The following is a 6,019-nucleotide window of genomic DNA, read 5'->3' on the forward strand; positions in this document are numbered from 1 at the left end:
ACCACATTCCTCAGTAAGAGGTCCTCAACCAACAGTATGAGTTGCAGATGATGTTGCCATAGTCTAGGACCGGAAGAGAGGTGGTGAGGAGAGGAAACATGACAGATTCCTTCTCCACTAGCACATCATCAGGCAAATTACATTTCCCTGGATGGGTTCAGAAGGTGAGGGGTCAACGTCAGGAGACCAGGCTGCTCCCAAGGGAGGTGGTTGGCGGCCTTCTCCCTCTCCTGTGGGAGAAAGCGAGACCGAGAGAAAGAGGCAGGGGTGGTGTAGGATTTCAGAAAGTATAGCAGTTGTCATCTGAGCTCTCACCTACATCAGTCATAAAAAAATATCCCTTGAGGTAGGTATTCCTGGTGTCAACTTGGTCTTGTGTCAGTTCACTCAATCTTCTCTTCAGGTGGCAGAGAAGGCCATTCTTCCCTCCCTCTGAAAACTCCACTGCATTACCTAAAAGTCACATGTAAAGCAGTACATTTACAATTCCATTACACAAAATAGTGTGGAGGGTATTTGTAAAGCAAGACAAAAAGTTCAGTCCAAAAATAGTATAAACCTCAACTTACTCTGATCTTGTAGGTACAGTGCCGCCACAGTTCCCACTGCTCTTTGTAGGCTCCCCCAGTGCCTCTTCATCTCCCGGACCAGGATCCTCTCTTCCTCCTGCAGTCTGTTCACTAACATCAGTCTGTTGAAGATTGCCTTTTGATGGCAGGTGCCTGTGAGCTGTAAACCCAGAGGTAGATAACAGAACAGCAATGATTGCAGCCTACGCTGAAGGTAAACATTCAATCACAAAAGATACTTTCTGCAATCATATATTTACTGGTGCCAAGTCTCTCCCATGGCCACACAAAGTTATCAGTATTGAGCAGCTCATCCATTGTGGGGAGCCTAAACTCTGCCTGCTGCTCGTGAAGTTGAACAATGGCAGCTGTCAAGGCTGCTTTGTCCTCAATTTCTCAGAATCAGATGCCGCCTCTTGTTGCCGTCAAAATAAAAAGGGTAATTAGATGGACTGTATATTCAGATACAGTGCCTTGCGAAAGTATTCGGCCCCCTTGAACTTTGCAACCTTTTGCCACATTTCAGGCTTCAAACATAAAGATATAAAACTGTATTTTTTTGTGAAGAATCAACAACAAGTGGGACACAATCATGAAGTGGAACGACATTTATTGGATATTTCAAACTTTTTTAACAAATCAAAAACTGAAAAATTGGGCGTGCAAAATTCTTCAGCCCCTTTACTTTCAGTGCAGCAAACTCTCTCCAGAAGTTCAGTGAGGATCTCTGAATGATCCAATGTTGACCTAAATGACTAATGATGATAAATACAATCCACCTGTGTGTAATCAAGTCTCCGTATAAATGCACCTGCACTGTGATAGTCTCAGAGGTCCGTTAAAAGCGCAGAGAGCATCATGAAGAACAAGGAACACACCAGGCAGGTCCGAGATACTGTTGTGAAGAAGTTTAAAGCCGGATTTGGATACAAAAAGATTTCCCAAGCTTTAAACATCCCAAGGAGCACTGTGCAAGCGATAATATTGAAATGGAAGGAGTATCAGACCACTGCAAATCTACCAAGATCTGGCCGTCCCTCTAAACTTTCAGCTCATACAAGGAGAAGACTGATCAGAGATGCAGCCAAGAGGCCCATGATCACTCTGGATGAACTGCAGAGATCTACAGCTGAGGTGGGAGACTCTGTCCACAGGACAACAATCAGTCGTATATTGCACAAATCTGGCCTTTATGGAAGAGTGGCAAGAAGAAAGCCATTTCTTAAAGATATCCATAAAAAGTGTCGTTTAAAGTTTGCCACAAGCCACCTGGGAGACACACCAAACATGTGGAAGAAGGTGCTCTGGTCAGATGAAACCAAAATTGAACTTTTTGGCAACAATGCAAAACGTTATGTTTGGCGTGAAAGCAATCCCTCTGAACACACCATCCCCACTGTCAAACATGGTGGTGGCAGCATCATGGTTTGGGCCTGCTTTTCTTCAGCAGGGACAGGGAAGATGGTTAAAATTGATGGGAAGATGGATGGAGCCAAATACAGGACCATTCTGGAAGAAAACCTGATGGGAGTCTGCAAAAGACCTGAGACTGGGACAGAGATTTGTCTTCCAACAAGACAATGATCCAAAACATAAAGCAAAATCTACAATGGAATGGTTAAAAAATAAACATATCCAGGTGTTAGAATGGCCAAGTCAAAGTCCAGACCTGAATCCAATCGAGAATCTGTGGAAAGAACTGAAAACTGCTGTTCACAAATGCTCTCCATCCAACCTCACTGAGCTCGAGCTGTTTTGCAAGGAGGAATGGGGAAAAAATGTCAGTCTCTCGATGTGCAAAACTGATAGAGACATACCCCAAGCGACTTACAGCTGTAATCGCAGCAAAAGGTGGCGCTACAAAGTATTAACTTAAGGGGGCTGAATAATTTTGCACGCCCAATTTTTCAGTTTTTGATTTGTTAAAAAAGTTTGAAATATCCAATAAATGTCGTTCCACTTCATGATTGTGTCCCACTTGTTGTTGATTCTTCACAAAAAAATACAGTTTTATATCTTTATGTTTGAAGCCTGAAATGTGGCAAAAGGTCACAAGGCACTGTATATTACATGACTATAAGTTAGAGATACTATAGAGGCACAAACAAAGAATACAAAGCAAGCAACTCATTTCTAAAGCATTTGTCGTCATGTAGTTAACATTACACAAGGCATGCAGAGGTGTGGCTCACAAGAGGTTCATGGTCACATAATTTCTCAGTTTAATTACATGTTTTGCATTAGATCAATTAATAACATAGGTCATACCTACATTTGATCATTAACATGGTCTGATGTGAAAGAGAATGCATTAGTCATACACAACTCACTTTTACTGCTTGATTAATAATGTGTTTGAGGTCATACTGTTGTTGGGGCTTACTTGTCAAATGGTAGAAGTAGTTTCCTCTTTCACACTGTGGTAAAGCCCTTCAAGCTTCTTCTGGAGATGCCCCGTCTGACGATCCTGAAGTGTGTCTGTCAAACATGACTCCACTGACATTAATGCAATTATGAAGTTGAGACAGTTATTGCTGAATATTAATATTTCTAAGTAAGGAGGCAAAGGGTAGCAGTTAGGTTTCAGTTACTGATAAGGCAGGCCAGTTGCTGTGGAATTAGGACAATGAGGGATGTGGAACTCAACTCAAGATAAGGTCAGCAGTTGGAGAGAAGACACTGCTGGGAGGGGGGGCCATAGGAAAACCATCTGACTACAGTCCTATCCCATACACACTTCCACGCCCATGAGGTTCCTAGACTTAGGCAACTCCCACCTAGTCGGAAGGTATAAATATATGCTTGTGGCTAGAATAAACTTGGTTTGAGATTTCTGGTTGTCTGTTTCAGTTTTTGTTCTATTTGTTCAGAACCTAACATACCATCAGGCCACTGCTGGACCTCAGCGGTGTTGATGTCTAGCTCTTCCCGCTTTTCGCAAAGCTGGTCTCCTCCAGTCTTTTGACATTCTGAAAAAATGCAATTCAATTAATGAACAACATGAGTGAAGGTGAAGGTTCTACTTTTTCAAGTGAATTACACTAAGATATTTGACTTTAATGTATACAGTCATCTTGATGTTTTCATACATCAAGATGACTAATAAAATAAAACGCTGAGCAAGGGTTGAAGACATGTAGAAAAAGAATGAGAAAGCAGATACAGGTAAAAAAATAAAATAATAATAATAATGTTCACATCTTTGCCAACATGCGATGTCACGCCCTAACCTTAGAGAGCCTTTTTATGTCTCTATTTGGTTTGGTCAGGGTGTGATTTGGGTGGGCATTCTATGTTTTGTATTTCTTTGTGTTTGGCCGAGTGTGGTTCCCAATCAGAGGCAGCCGTCTATCGTTGTCTCTGATTGGGAGTCATACTTAGGTAGCCTTTTTCCCCCACCTATGTTGTGGGATCTTGTCCTTGTATTGTTGCTGTTGAGCCCTTCAAGGCTGTACGTTTTGGTGGTTCTCTCTCTCTCTCTTATTTTTGTGGTTATCATTAAAGAATATGATTAACCTACCCCACGCTGCATCTTGGTCCACTTCTTCAGACGAGTATTACATGCGATCCATGTTGGTGAACTTCCTCTTATTCCAGTCCATTGACAGTAGTGTGATAATCTCTGTCCGTACTGTTGGAAAAACATCTTCAGTCAGTGATTCTAATAATTTACTACTGTGTGCCTAACCAATCAACATAAAGATTGCAATTACAGTCGTAAGATATTTTTTTTTATTATTAACCTTACGTAATCAGTTATGCCCAAAAAGTAAATGTCCTTCACTGTCTGCTTCTCCCTTCAGCAGTAACATGTGTCCAAAAAAATGTCCTGCTTTGGGACAATTTATTTGGTTTCCATTCGGCAATGTTTCTGTTTTTTTTCCGGGATGGGGTAGTTAGCCCCACATGGAGGACCATGGACTGCTTCCTACCATTCGACCTGGCCGGCTTGGTTGCACCTGCCGGGAGTATAAACCCCATGGGGTCATTGGAGTATGCAAGCCTCTCCACCGTGGCAAGGTGACAGTCCAGGAGGGGCAATTAGGTATATCTTATTCATTGAAGTGTGCTGGAGCTCAAATATAAAGGACCACTTAATAGTTCAACAATAAGGGAATTATGTTGCAATCCTAAACCTTATTCAGCATTAGTTATGTTATCATAATACAATTACCAGTCTTGGACATGTAATTTGTCGTGACAGCAACTCTGGATATAAAACTATTCACCTGCCCGACTTCTCTCCGGTTGTGTTGCCGGCACCAGGCTGATTGCGTCCTCTCCATTTGTGCTATACTGCCATAATGAACAAATAATAATAAGTTATATATTAATTATATTATTTAAAAAAGCATTACAATATCCTTTCTGCATAACACAAAAATAGTAAAGGAAAACAATTACCTCACAAGACCATTCATGTGCCTTAGCATGAATAGCGGAGAGGAGAGGGTGCCTTTTTAGAAGCTCCTCCAACTCTGGGTACGCCTGCACAACTATCTGCAAATATGGCCAGTATTTGCATGCAACAGTGCAGCAGAAAAAGCCCACCGTGCCAGCAGTGCAAGTACATTGGCATATATCTCGTTTCTGTACATGTTGAGGGCCTTGAGGAGCACGCTGTGTCGGCAAACTGCTATCTCAAGGCCCTCCTCTACTTTGGCAGACAATTTTCCTGACGTCTTTGGCCGCTGTCCACTCTGATATGCCACACACTCCTTTGCCTGGCGTCTACAACATGAAAATCACAGTGAAGTCAACTTTAAAAGAAACAAGCTCTAAACTGGGTGACATTAAGCAGTGTTATAGAAACTGAGAATGATTGGTCTTTGTATGGACATATTTGATGAAGGATGACACATCATCTTGTTTCTCCAGGAAGACATCATAGAAGCCCTTCTCAACATTCACATAGCCTAGAGAGGTGGGTTGCTGGTTTAAATCCCAAACATCTGACCATGTTGCTCCAACCTCTGTGTGTCTGAGGGATTTGGATAACGCAAAGAGACAAATCACTGTCCCACAATTTCTCTTCATGGAAAATGACAATTAATCTTCTAAAAAGATGATCAATGGCAATATAACAAACATATACTTCATAACAAAATGACCAGCATGCACTTTAAGAAGGTAGAATTATACCCTGAACAAAACACATAAGGTAGTACAAACCCTGAGGCTTTCCGAAAGCGGTATTGCTTGCGATTCCCATCCACTGATATAGCATGCATCAATGTAGGAGATCGCTTCCACAAAGCTTGTCTATTTCAAACCGCCTGTATGTCCACTCGAGGAATGCTTTCTGGAACGTGTCGCCACATATCTTTCCACTTTAACATGCAAAACAGAGGTATAATAAGGGGAAAATGTTATATTATAGACAAATATTAACCACTAATTCATTCATATTATCATTTGATTAGTATATACACACTTACCCTGTCAAAGTG

General features: G+C 41.6%; 1 long non-coding RNA gene across 1 annotated transcript; it reads right to left on the minus strand.

Moving 5' to 3' along the window:
• Nucleotides 1–574: 574 nt before the first annotated feature.
• LOC139367548 (uncharacterized) lies at nt 575–4,200 on the minus strand. Its single transcript, XR_011626872.1, has 4 exons — nt 4,090–4,200; nt 3,452–3,538; nt 2,953–3,047; nt 575–729 (listed from the first exon to the last, which is right to left on the minus strand). It is a non-coding gene; the product is annotated as an uncharacterized lncRNA (long non-coding RNA).
• Nucleotides 4,201–6,019: the final 1,819 nt, after the last annotated feature.

Source organism: Oncorhynchus clarkii, chromosome 16 (genome assembly GCF_045791955.1).
Source record: "Oncorhynchus clarkii lewisi isolate Uvic-CL-2024 chromosome 16, UVic_Ocla_1.0, whole genome shotgun sequence".
NCBI classification, from domain to species: domain Eukaryota; kingdom Metazoa; phylum Chordata; class Actinopteri; order Salmoniformes; family Salmonidae; genus Oncorhynchus; species Oncorhynchus clarkii.